Below are 12,731 nucleotides of genomic sequence, written 5' to 3' on the forward strand. Positions count from 1 at the left end.
GCGCCTGGCATCGGCAGCAAAGCGGAGAGCAGAGGAGGCGACGCACGGAGAACTGAGCGGCGCGGCCCGGCCCGGCCTGGCCCGCGCAGCCCCGAACGCGACCCCGGGAAGGGCGCGCAGGCATGAGAAGCCCCGACAATTCCAACACGGGAGCGACCAAAGGAGAGAGCACAGACGCAGCGAGACAGAAAACAGCAGCCACTCGGAAAAAGGAAAAGATCATAGTAACTAAGATCTTAGGGATAGTAAAATGGTATAATGTTAAGCAAAATTATGGTTTTATAACAAGGTGTGACAACCAGCAAGACATATTCGTGCATAGAACTGCTATTAAAAAGAATAACCCTGAAAAATGCATCCCAAGCTTGGGAGATGGAGAAGTCGTGGAATTCAAAATTATACGAGGTAGAAAAGGGTTACAAGCGTCGCAGGTCACTGGGCCTGATGGTGTTCCTGTAAAAGGCAGTATATATGCAAAAAATCGTAGTCATGTTAGACAATATCTCCATTGTAAGTCCCCCCTACAGTCTCCCTTTCCTAATCCCACCTTTCCCTTTTACCCTATGTCCTATTACCCCCAGTGTATTCCCAATCCGTTTTTTCATCCATGGTTTCCCTCACAAAACCATGCTTTTGCCAATTGTTTCCCCAAAAATCCCTTTCCAATGCCGAGTGGGGGATGAAAAGGGGGAGGGAAGAAGTTAAACCCTCTCCTGCCTCAGTTTCCCCACAAAGCATGCTCAGAGAGTTCTGTCCCCCTTCTGTCAGCCCTAAGATGTTCCACAGAATCTGTTTCGACATTCAAAGACTCAGGAGGGTGGCTTGTTTTATTTTGAAACTGTCCTTGTTGTTTTCAATGTTAAGTTTTACATCTCTTTTGTTAAAAATAAACGGGTGAGATGTTAGGGTCTCCTCCCCCTGCCATGGAGCCCTGGGAGAGGGGCCCTGAGGGGAGGCACGGTGTTTCCCTGCCCCTGGGCAGCCTCGGTCCCCGTTGTTGGTTTGTGTTCCCTGTGCGGGCAGGGACCCTCGGCCCAGACTGTGAGGGTTCCTCGGCAGAGCCCGGCCATGGGCTGGGGAAATGAACATCTCTGAAACATCTACCAACAATCCGTCCATGTGTATTTCTTTTCCACGGGACTCCTGGTTTGATATAGGCATGTTACAGTAATCCCTGCTGTAACAATGTGATGAGGACTTGCCTTGTTTCCTGACAGTCTGAGTCCCAATTCTGATGCTCCAATCCCTCCTGGATGGGTTTCCTCATCTGGGTGGGATTCACTGGGCTGAGGTTTCTCCAGGAAAGAACAACCCAACCGCGCATCTCCAGCCGGTGCCGAGGCGGCAGTGGTGGCACTGGCCATTCCCTGCCTGCCCTGGGACGTCCCAGCTTTGGGCAGCACCGGCCCTGCCTTTCCATCCCCAGCCACGTGTTCAGTGCAGTGCTCACCTCTCCTGTCTGTGACAGTGCTCGGGTGGTGACAAGGAAATCGCACAAGTCGCTGTGTGTCTGGGAGCTCCTCTCCCGCTCCGGCGTTCACTGCTCCATAGGGATGCCCAGGATGGATCCCTGCTTTCTGTGCCGCAAGTGCAGGCTGAGAAGACTCCCAGAATTACACCCTGCCTTACCAAATCAACCACCTGGCAGCAACAGAAGGCTTGAAAGTCACTGCAGCTCCAGTTTCTAAAAGCTGCTGTGGTTACGGAGCACCTCACCCGAGCCGGGCCTGACAGAGATGTGACAAATAACTTGGGGATGTTCTTTAAATGCTGCTGAGCTATTGGCATGTTCCCTCCAAACCCTTCCTGTCAGGCACATCATAAATTGCTGCAGTAGAAGTTATTCCAGAGCATCTCTAAGACGGATCATTGTTCAGTTGTACCGACAGCCCGTGGGCTTTAATCTGTTTATTTGGCTGTACCATCTTCTGTGGCTGCCTGGAAATAGGATTCCCAAGCAGGCAGATATCTCTTGGAGAATTCTCACTTTGCATATTTCCTCACTACTCCATTTGAAAAAAAAATCAGTTTCTTCTTAAATCTTCCCTGCCAAGCTTAGCATCTTTTGTCCTGCCAAAAACAAAATCGTTGCTCGTGTCTGAGTGTGGCAAACCAGGGCGCAGTGAGTTATTGCTCAGTGGCCTGATGCTCCTTTTCCCCTCAGTGTAGCTGTTCCTCTGTCCTTGTACAGGGCTAAGAACAGGACAGGGGCTGTTCAGTGCCTGGAATAATTTGGATGGAATTTATTATCATTAGCAGGAAGGGCAAAGGCAGTTGCCTCAGGAGTTCATTACAAGGGAATTATTTGCGTATATGCATTTAGGAAGAGTCAGCCCTAAGTGCTGTTGCCTCATTAAATTCAAGAACCTGGGTGCTGTTACGGCTCTTCAGATTTAACAGGCACAGCTTTTCCAAGGCTTGTTTCCCTGTAATCTGCTGCATGGCAGGCAGGCACCGACAGATGCTCAGTGGATTCCTGCATGAGCTGAGGGCTGGGGCTTTGCTGGCTGTGGGATTAGGGCTGCTGGAAGGTGTGAGGGCGCCGGGATGCGGCCCCAGCGGCTTTTCCCTGGGAAGAGGCTGCTGAGGAATCACCGTGATCCTTTTTCTCGGTCAGTTTGCGTTGGCTGGAGCTCCCCACGAGGTCTCTGTCGTCACACCACAAGTTGTGTCTCGGGGAGAGGGGTGAAGGGACACCCACTAACAAGGGACTCAGCCAGGAGACAAAGGGACACTGTCTGCGCTCGCCATTGCTCATTTGGGAATTAATGAACGAGTGCAGGGTGCAGATGGGAGGGCTATGAAACCTCTTCCACTGGGCAAGGAGAGCTCTCCCCTGAGTTCTTGCTGCTTAATGATTTCATTTCGGATTTGAGGGACTCTTTGTTGCTGTGCAGTGGTTCTGGGCAAACTGGTTTTGGGGGAGGGATTGATATTTTCAAGGATGCTTCATGCCTGCGTTAGAGAAATGCTTATTTTTGTTAATTCTTTCATGAAATCCTGCAGATTAATGATGCAAAAAAGGCTTTTTGATCATCTGTTGAGCTGCTGCGTCCCTACAGGGTGGTTGTTTTCATTAACCAACTCGGGTTTACGGTTCTACAATGCAGATTTATGTTAAAAAGTTAATAATAACCCTAGAGCACGAAATAACAGGGAAAGCAATTCTCTCTTGGTAATTAAAAATTGAGCCCTTCTGACAAAACAAGATATTCTGTAACCTGTGAACCTAAAAGGCTGTCTTGGTTTCCTACTGCCTGGCATTCCCAGTCCCTGCACGGGGCAGAGCTCGTGCCTGTTGTGCCTTCCCCAGCAGGCAGGAGATAGTCCTGAGCTCCTCACAGGCCGTGTTCTGCACAGCCTGCCCGAGCTGCCAGCAAACACGCTGAGATTTGCCAGTCAGCTGCTCTCAAACAGAATTTGCCATGTCTTTTTACTCAGTGGAAGCACTGGTTGGAGTTTCTTTCTTTTGCAGCTCCCCTGCTTGCCAGTGACCGAGAGGTTTGGATGGATGGGACAGGTTGCATGAGTGGAAAGAGCCTCATTTCCTCAACAAGCTGTCCCAGAAAAGAGCATTTCTTTTTTCCCCTTTGCCAAGGGGAAAAAAAAAAAAAGGCATTTCTCACGAATCCAGTCCATTTCAACATTATAACCTTTATTCCCCAAATCAAGATGCTCAGTTTTTGCCAAACCCCTGCTCATTATTCAGGATTTTCATCTTTCTCTGAAGGGTTTACATTTGAGATTTTATCTGCGAGAATGTTGGTGAATTCCTGGGCATGAGGTGTTTTTGGGGTCCCCCAACACCTCTGGGGTGCTGCTGTCCTGTCCCCAGGGCTGGTGGGTGAGGCTGGGTCAGTCCCCAGAGCTGGGGGTTACTGGGGTGGAATTTGGATAGTTCAGAATTCTTCAGTAAAACTCTGAAAGCCCAGCCTGGCATAGAATAAATGAATATTTCACCATGAAGATGATAACAGAGGCATTTTTAATTTTAAAAGCAGCATTTTGGGAAGGAGTAGCTTTACCAAATCTTTCTGTGTTTTAGCCTTGCCAAGGCACTCGTGGGACACCAAAACAGCCACACTCAGAAAGCACTGGCAAAACCTTTTGCTTGTTACTTGCTTTGCAACGAAGAGCAGTTCTTGATGCAACTCATTAAAGGATTTCTTCAGCCAAGGGGCTGGAACACAAACATTTGTCTCCCTCAGAACTCCTAATGCTTTTGTCAGATTTTTTTGAAGTTGCCATCATGAGCTGTAGCCTTTGGGCTCCTGAGGATTGCTGGCAATGGCCAGCCCTGAAACTTTATTTTCCCTTCTTGCAGGAGGTATTAAAGATCAGTGAGAAGAGGTTGCCTGGTATTAGGATTAACTTGAGCTTTGGTTTCTCATCACACTTTTTTCTGTTCAAAGTCATTCTCACACCTGCAGAACAAAGTGAGCTGGTATTTAGAGCTGTGCCTGCAGGAAAAGTGCCCCTCTGGATCCCACAGGAGGCAATATCCGAGGTCTGAGTGCTGGTGATGGGAGGATGATTGTGCCACAAGGCAGCAAAGGAATGTTGTGCCAACATTTTGGGGAGAAACACATCAGGAAAAGGATCACTGTGTTAAAGGAATTGGATTAGTTCTGGGTGTATGTGAAAGGATAAGGGAGCATTTTGCTGTAGAGAGGTAGAATTGCAAAGAACAGAGATTTTCAGTTATAAAGTATCTAATTAATATCATTAATTCTTCGTCTCGCTGCGAGTTAAGTGTCCATACAGATCATTGGTGTACATTTATATGTAGGAAGAATAAATATTGTATTCCATGAGCTCAGGTGGGAGCTCTGACATCAGAGCACAGGCTGGCATCCTGATCCTTAGGGACCAAGCTGGTGCTCATCCTTGCTCCGTTACTGGGTGTATATTTTGGAATATTGTTTTGGTATTAATCTCTCCAGACTTCCATCGTACCTCATTTTATTGAGAAGTGTAACATAAGGAATTAGCTTTCTTAGTGATTAGGGATTGTTAATTGTGACTGTTTCTGAGGAAGAGGTTCTCCAGTTCCCTGCTGAGTTGCCCAAATTAGTGACCTGGATGCACTGGGTATTATTTACTTGTTTTACAGAAAATATGAGACCATTTCCTTCCTCTTCCCTTGGGTTTGGATGAATCATCAGATTTCTCTGACTCACTTGGGTTGGGTTTTTTTGTCTCCAAGTCTGCCACTTTCACCCATCTGCAGCCCACTGGCTCTTTGGAAAGAGGGATAAAAACACTTCCAGGCTTTTATCTCACCAGGCATTGCAGAGAAGCAGCAGCTTGGTGACGTAGCAAAGGCAGGTGCACACTGGCTTCTAGAAAATTCAGAATAATCAGAAATAATTTACTGTTTAGAAATGTAATTGATAAAAAAGGTGTCACACATCATAAATTGGTACAGGGTCTTCTGGTGCATCCTGAGATCCTCCTGGGAAGAACCTGGTCCTCTGTGTAATTTGCAGATTCAGAGTGGAAAAATGAAGATGTAGCAGTATTTCATAGTGATCTAAGAGAAATTGTGTGAGAGGCCATCATAGCCTAGGATGGACTCGTTGGAAGTGATCATACTTGAGTGTTAATTATTTACACACTAATTACACAGAGTTCCACGGTACTTTCAGTAATTTGGTTGTATAAAATTTATTGCTAGGCTGATCTTAACAGAAACCCCCCAGAAAGTGAAGGCAGGTGTAGGGGATAGGATGCTGGTAGTTACAAAAAAACCCCCAAAACAAACAAACAAAAAAAGAAAAGCTTTGGAAAAGTTTCCGACAGCTCTGGGAGTCAGAGACAGAAATGAGCAGAGTTTAGGAATTCAATTTAAAAATGTTTCAAATATCATTTGCTCAGCTGCAACAGGAGATAGAATTTAAGTCTTTCTTGGCCAAGCTGAACTGACTCCCTTTAGAGGAGGAGTTAATTGAAATAGAGCACAAGGACAAACTCAGACATTTTAGGATCACCCTTTGCAAGTGCCATACAGGAAAATCTGGTGCTAAATGCTCTTCCCCCGGTAAATGTGGTCTGCTGCCATATGATCCATATTCCCAGCTCCGGGATGTATCACCCTGCAAACTGCAAAACTCGGGATTAAGAAATGCACCTTGAAAATGTGCCAGCCACGTTCCTTAAAAGGCTCCCAGAGAAGATGACTCACTGCTTAAATGGCCACTCAGTGCATCTGCAGAGCATTTCAGGTTCAATTCCCTGGAATAGTCCGGATTCCTTGGGGAAGCTGCTCCGAGGGGCAGAGGCAGCACCGTGTCCTGGCGGGAAGGAGCAGCATCAACCCAGGAGGAGCATGAGGGGACAAGAGAGGTCCCAAAGCCATCCAGAGCAGTGAGGAGAAGGAGGAGAAGCCCACAGGCAACCCCAGGAAGGTCTGGAATTTCTGAGCTGGTGAAAGGCAGGTTTGGGGGTCTCATGGCTGGTTGATGCCCAGAAAGGGGCAGATGTGAGATATTGTCTGGCTCATGGAGTGCGAGGCAGGGTTTGGGAGTTGTGGTGGGTCAGAGCCCTTTGGGGAGATGTTTGTGCTGTGTCCCTGCACAGACTTGGTGTTTTGTGTTTTTGTCTGGCTCTCCACCTTCTCTCTGTCTCTTTGCAGTTTTGTAGCAGAGCCTTGGTTACTCCACGTCTCGGTGTAAGGTCAGGATTTTTTTCTATAAAGGAAGAGTTTCTGAATTGCAGTCTTAGCCCAGATGTTTTGTGGGTTTTGTTGTTGCTGTTATGGGGTTTTCTTCTTTTTCTTTTCTTTTATCTCTCTCAACAAACCCTGCTTTGTCAATCTCCCAGCTGTGCCTGATGTCCCCTCGCAGCTCATGGGCAGAGCTGAGACATTTGAGTTTATTCTCAAGTGCCTGCTGCTTCCTGCTTCTTAAAACACATCTGAAATAACCTTTACTGGGACAATCCCTTTTACCTTTTCTGACAAGGTTCAGAGAGGAAGGAGATTTTTAGCCAGTTGTTTGCTGACCAAATGCACCAGATTTTCTTTGTTAAGCATGTTTCTGATACATTTGAGCTTTGGAGAACTCAGATATACAGGTGGTCTGTGGGGACCTTTCAGAAAAATCTGACTTCCTCTGCTGAAAATCAGCTTCTCTTCAGCACTGCTTGGATTTTTAGTGTCCTACCAAAACCCTTTGTGACGGTGAACATTCCCAGCTGGCACGAGGAGGTGCAGTCCCCAGGGCTGTGCAGGCGCTCCCGGTAATGAGCTCCAGATTTGGCTGCTCTGGGATGTGCCAGGTTTTGCCTGATGGTTTTTTTTTTCTTTTTGGCTCCTTCTGAGGGAAAGCAGCTTCTTTCTGTCTTTGTAATAAATGGGGGCAGCTGCACGTCAAGGCAGTGCCCTTCCAGCTTCTGAAGATTTATCCAAACTCTGCTGGAGTTTCTTGCAATTCCTTCTGGAGGTGGGAGCCAAACTCTGCTGAAGTCCACAGGAATCTCTTGCTAACTTTGATGTTAGCTTAGTGGTTGTTCTACCTTTGGCTCTGTATGGACAGTAAGTAAATGTCAATTATCTTTTCAGACAGAAGTCCTTGCAGAGATAAAAGTTTCTGATTTTCATCAGGAAAAAGTAGTGATGGGACAAGGGGGAATGGCTTCAGACTGAAAGAGAGTAGGGTTAATGGGATAGTGGGAAGGAATTCTTCCCTGGGAGGGTGGGCAGAGCCTGAGGGTGCCCAGAGCAGCTGGGGCTGCCCCTGGATCCCTGGCAGTGCCCAAGGCCAGGCTGGACATTGGGGCTGGGAGCAGCCTGGGACAGTGGGAGGTGTCCCTGCCATGGCAGGGGTGGGATGGGATGGGCTTTAAGGTCCCTTCCAGCCCAAATCATTCCAGGATTCTGTTCCATGCTTAACTGGACTCTGTCCTAGGTTTTTGTTATGAAAGCGCAGACTAAAAGAACATAAAATATACCTTTTTATAATCTTTTCTACATACTTATTTATATCTTGTTTATTTTTTCTGTTTCTTCTCTAGTGTTATTTTTGTCTCTCTTTTACTTTTTTCTCTTTCTTTTTTTTTTCCATTTTGCTGCAAAGTCGCAGGTTTTCCTAATCTGTGACGTGCACACCAGAATTTTCAATTCATTTACTTTTCTCCTTTAACAACTGCATTGTTTTGCCACTCCATGTTATTAACAAGTTTTGTTCTTCCTCCTCCCTCCAAGCTTTGCTCCACCAGAACTTCCCAGCCCATCCAGAGCATCTCTGCTTTATAATTACTTTACATTTCTTTATGGCTTCTCTTTAGGCAGGGGAATTGCATAAGTTAATGTGGATAATACTAATTATTTTGGATCTGTCACTGCACGACCGATGATGAATAATGCAGATACTGCTCTGCTGCTGGATGCAGTTGTTGGGGATTTTTGCCTTTTTCCCCTCATCATCAACCTTGAAGTATTGTGACATCGGATGACACAGATAAACGTGGGCTCTGTAATTAAGGTTTATTTTAATGATCCTGGAAAAGACTCAGTTTTGCATGTTCTCATGGTTTTAAACGTGGTTTAATCAGTCTTCCAGCTTTCCTGTCTGCTCAGTGCTCTGCTGACATTTCTCCAGAGGAATAGCAGGATCCAGTAGGATAAAACTTCAGAATGCCCCTCCCTGGCATGTTTAGGTTTTCATATTAATGAAGATAATTTTTTGCATTAGATCAATGATTTTTTCCCATCTATCTGTGGAAGGCCTGGCAAATAACACCACTGAGGAGGGAATTTTAGTGCCTATGGATTTGACTTTTCTATAGAATTCACCTTATTTTCCATGAGCATTGGGGTGGTTGGAATTTTTTCCACTCCTCCTTCCATAAAAGAAGCTTTAGTTCTCCTTGCACAGGCTTTTGCAGCTGCAAAGAAATGAAATTTGATGAAAGCAATGACTGAAACCACGGCTTCCTCACCCCCTCACTGCACACTCTGCCCAGAATCCATGGAATATGTACAGGAAAAGCTCTGCTTAGGTGGGACCTTATTTCCCCCCCCAGTTTGCCAGCTGCTGATTGCTGGGCTGAAGAAAAGTCATTTATGAGTGGTGGGTGAGGAATTTGTGAATATCCAGCTCATCTGTCTGAGCTGACACCGAGCCCTGAGAGCTCTGTCCATAACTGTCCAGACAGATCTTTTCAGACTGGATTTGATCCCCTTCAGGCACCAAAACTTAAGAATTTAACAGTCCTTTTTTTTTTTCCTCCCATCCCCTCCCTCTTTTTTCCCCCCTGTGGCTGTTTAATATTAAAATGCTGCATGTTGTGGTAGGGAAGGCAGCAGGGATGCTCCAGCTCAGAGGGGATGTTAATTATCAGCAGTGCAGGTCCCCAAACCCCTCACAGGAGCAGCATTTGGATGGGCTGAGGCTGCCCAGATTTGCTCTGGCAGGATGGAAAGCTCAGCCTAATATTCAGAGCTGATTCCTGGAAAAGGAGGACGTGGGAATCCAGCTCTTTCCTAGAAGGGGAGGTCAGAAGGATGCTCCTGCACTCCAGAAAGGTGATTTTATTCCAACTTAGACTTGGAAATAAATCTGAACATATTTTTGGTTTAGCCAGCTTTATCAGTGTTTAGGAGTAGGAATGGAGCATTTCCAACCATCATTTTCTTCCTCACTTGCAGGAAAAGGCTGTAGAAAAGGACTTGGAAAAAAAAAATTGACTGCTTGTTGATTCTTCCTATAGGAGATTCCTTTGAAATTTAGCAACTCAACTTCCCAAAGTCACAATTCCCACTCAGGGGTGATGTCTGTTACAGTAAAAACCACCTTGGTGTGCCCAGAAAATAATGAACTCCAGACATATTTATTGGCTGTGTGGCTTGAATTCAAAGATCTTTAAATGAGAAAGAAAGAAAGTGGCCAATTTTCCCAGCAGAAACATTTATAGTGGGAAGAAATAGTTTGAAAAAATTAATTTTTTAGCCTGAGGCCAAACAGAGCAACCACATACAGGATGAATCAGATGGATTCCATGTACACAATGCTGGAAAATCTGCTTTGAAGCATTAATCAACACTTTCGTGTTATGATTTTTGAGTTTGTAATTACAATCATGCCATATTTACCCAGTGTGAATAGTCACATTGCAGGGATTTGTTATCAAATTGGACATGGGGCTTAATTTAGATTAAATTCAGGAACTTTGTGTCTGGAAATCACTCAGTACTTTATGCCTTGTAGGCGAAAAGTGCAGAGGAGGAACGTGAGGAGGAGGAGACGAAATAAACACCCCAACTGCAGAGACAACAATACACTTATTTTTCTCTTCTAATTAGCAATAAGGGTTCAGGTATGAGAATAGAAACAAATCAGCTTGATGTAAATTCATTGAGGATCGGAGGTGCACTGAAGATTCCAAAAGATTAAATACTCCGAGCAGAGCCCTGGGTTTAGGAATTGATTATTGTGAGGCTGAGCCTAAGTAATAAGCATGAAATATTAATTAGGCTCCCCATATCTCGTGAAATAAAGGTGCTTTAGCATTAAGAAATGAAATTGAACCAGATTTAGAAGAAACATGTCAACATATTTTGTGCAATAGGCTAATGCAAATATTGACTCCCTGGTCCATTAATGCAAATAAATTAAATTATTAGGGATTAGTGGCCAGTTTAAACTGGAGAGAACCCAAAGCAGGAAGGTTCAACCTTTTCTCTGCTCATCCCTGCCCCTTGGGCTGCAGCAGCAGTTGTGTCTTCTGCACGGGAGCACTGCTGCTCTCCAGGGAAGTCTTTGGTCAAATTAGTCCCTAATCTTTGATAATGTGCTCTCCAGAGGGTCCTGTGGCTAAATGCTCAGATAAGTAATAGGATATGCAAAGCAGATCTGCTCTGGCAGGGCCTGGCACGTAATAAATGATGGAGTTACAGCAGGGAAGCTGAAACCTGGACTGGCTGAACCCAGCTTGGGAAAAGTGTTCTCTGAAACTCAGATGTGTCCCCAGGCTTGGTTATCCACCCTGCTGCAGTTCTGCGTTCTCCAGGGATGGGTGAGCTTTGTTGCTTGGGTCCTGGTGGAATGAGAGAGGGAAGAGCACCAAAGGAGTAAGGAATAGGGGGGGCTTTGGCTCCCTGGCTGAGGAGTTGGAGAGGAGTGAGTGGTGCCAGGGTGGGAACGCTGTGCTGAGAGCAGGATCAGTGCTGCCAGTGTGACCTTATCCTGCCTGTTAGACCACAGGGGAAGCAGGAGGAAGGGATCACTGGGAGAGCTCTGTGTTGTGTCATTGTCACTGACTGCTCTGGGAAGGGAAATCCGGGATTTTATCTCCGCTGTTTTACTGCATGAGCCTTGTCGCTCCCGTCAGTCCCTCCGGACGGGAGCTGTGGCTGGAACTCCTCAGTGTGTTCTCCCCCCAGCTCCCTGGAAGCTGCAGAGTGTGAGGACCCAAGTGGCAGTGATTGTCACTGATGTCCTCCTGTCTCCTGGTGTCACTTCAGCTGCACTGGAAGCCCGTGGAGGGTGTGAGCTGAGTGCCCACAGCGGAGCAGATGGTGTGCCCTGCTCAGAAAGTGTAGAATTCCACTCCTTTCACCCTGCTGAATACCCTGGGCACTTACTCACATTATTTAGGGCCTGCACACTTTAGTTCATCATTTTTACAGGATCACAGGTGCTGTCAATCCTCCTGTGAAACCTCCGTGTCACAGTTGTGAGCTGGTACAAGGCTGATTCAAGCATCCTTTTGTTTGTAATTAACAGCCTGGATTTCCTGGCAAATTTGGAACAAATGCACCTTAAAATAAGGTTTAAATAGGTTAGGATTTAATGTACTGTTATTAGAATAGACCTGTGTATGCATGGGAATTTCAGGGATTACATTCATTGCACACAGGTCCCATCCTGAGAATGGTATGAACGTGAGCAGGTATTCAGAAGATGGAAGAAGAAAGTGCATCACGACACAACAAAGTTCAGTAAGATCCTATGTAAAGTCTGTCAGAGCTGGGATTTGAATTTCTGCCTCCTGTCCAAGACCATCTCCCTAATTAAAGACACCACAGCAATTTGGGAAAGGGAAGGGCTGCACTGGCAGGGTCAGATTCGAGATTTGGAATCCACATCATCCTGTCCTGAGCTCATGTTCTGCCCTCACAAACTTTTCACAGAGTGCAGAGAAGTGCTGGTTTGTGGCTGAGGCTGCCAGAGTCCAAACCCAGGCTGCCAGGGCTGCCCACTCCTGCCTTGGTTTTGGCCCAGCAATTTTCCTCGTACACCGTTGATATCATTAAGAACCACGAGCCCAATTCCTATTTTCATTATGGATGACAAAATAAAACATTAATAGGTTTTTTAATATGAACTGGGAGTTAAGTATTCATTATTTCTTATTACTTGAATGTCACTAAGCCTTTGATATGCTGGAACTCAAAACCTCTTCTCCCTGCTCTCCACTTGTACCCTTTTAGTTCCTGGGTGTGAAGGGCGCCCGCGCTTTGCCTGTGGCTCATTCCATTGCTCAGCAGCTCCTGGCCGTGGGGCTCTCACTGCCTGTGCTGATGGATGGAATCTGGGATGCATCATGAGCAGGGTCTGGCTCCTGCTGTGAGCTTTGGCTCTGGGCTGGCTTCTTCCCAAAGCTGGGCCACTTGTCCATCGCTGTTTGTTTCAGTGTCACAGAACCGTGCCATGGCTTGGGTTGGAAGGGACATTAAAGCCCCTCCAGTGCCACCCCTGCCACGGGCAGGGAGACCCCCCACTGTCCCA

General features: G+C 46.3%; 1 protein-coding gene across 7 annotated transcripts in view; it reads left to right on the forward strand.

Annotated features, from left to right (window-relative positions):
- The window catches only part of CHL1 (cell adhesion molecule L1 like), a 105,478-nt gene that overhangs the window by 15,253 nt on the left and 77,494 nt on the right, over nt 1–12,731 (forward strand). The window contains exon 1 of one of the 7 annotated variants that reach the window (XM_008643619.2): nt 6,199–6,407. The exons of 5 other annotated variants lie outside the window; for them this stretch is intronic. The gene's annotated coding sequence lies outside the window, so the exon portion shown is untranslated. Of the gene's footprint in view, nt 1–6,198; nt 6,408–7,422; nt 7,535–12,731 lie in introns of those variants that run through there. One more of the 7 variants, XM_017747246.1, reaches the window with a different exon arrangement.

Source organism: Corvus brachyrhynchos, unplaced genomic scaffold (genome assembly GCF_000691975.1).
Source record: "Corvus brachyrhynchos isolate BGI_N302 unplaced genomic scaffold, ASM69197v1 scaffold91, whole genome shotgun sequence".
In the NCBI taxonomy this organism is placed as follows: Eukaryota; Metazoa; Chordata; class Aves; order Passeriformes; family Corvidae; genus Corvus; species Corvus brachyrhynchos.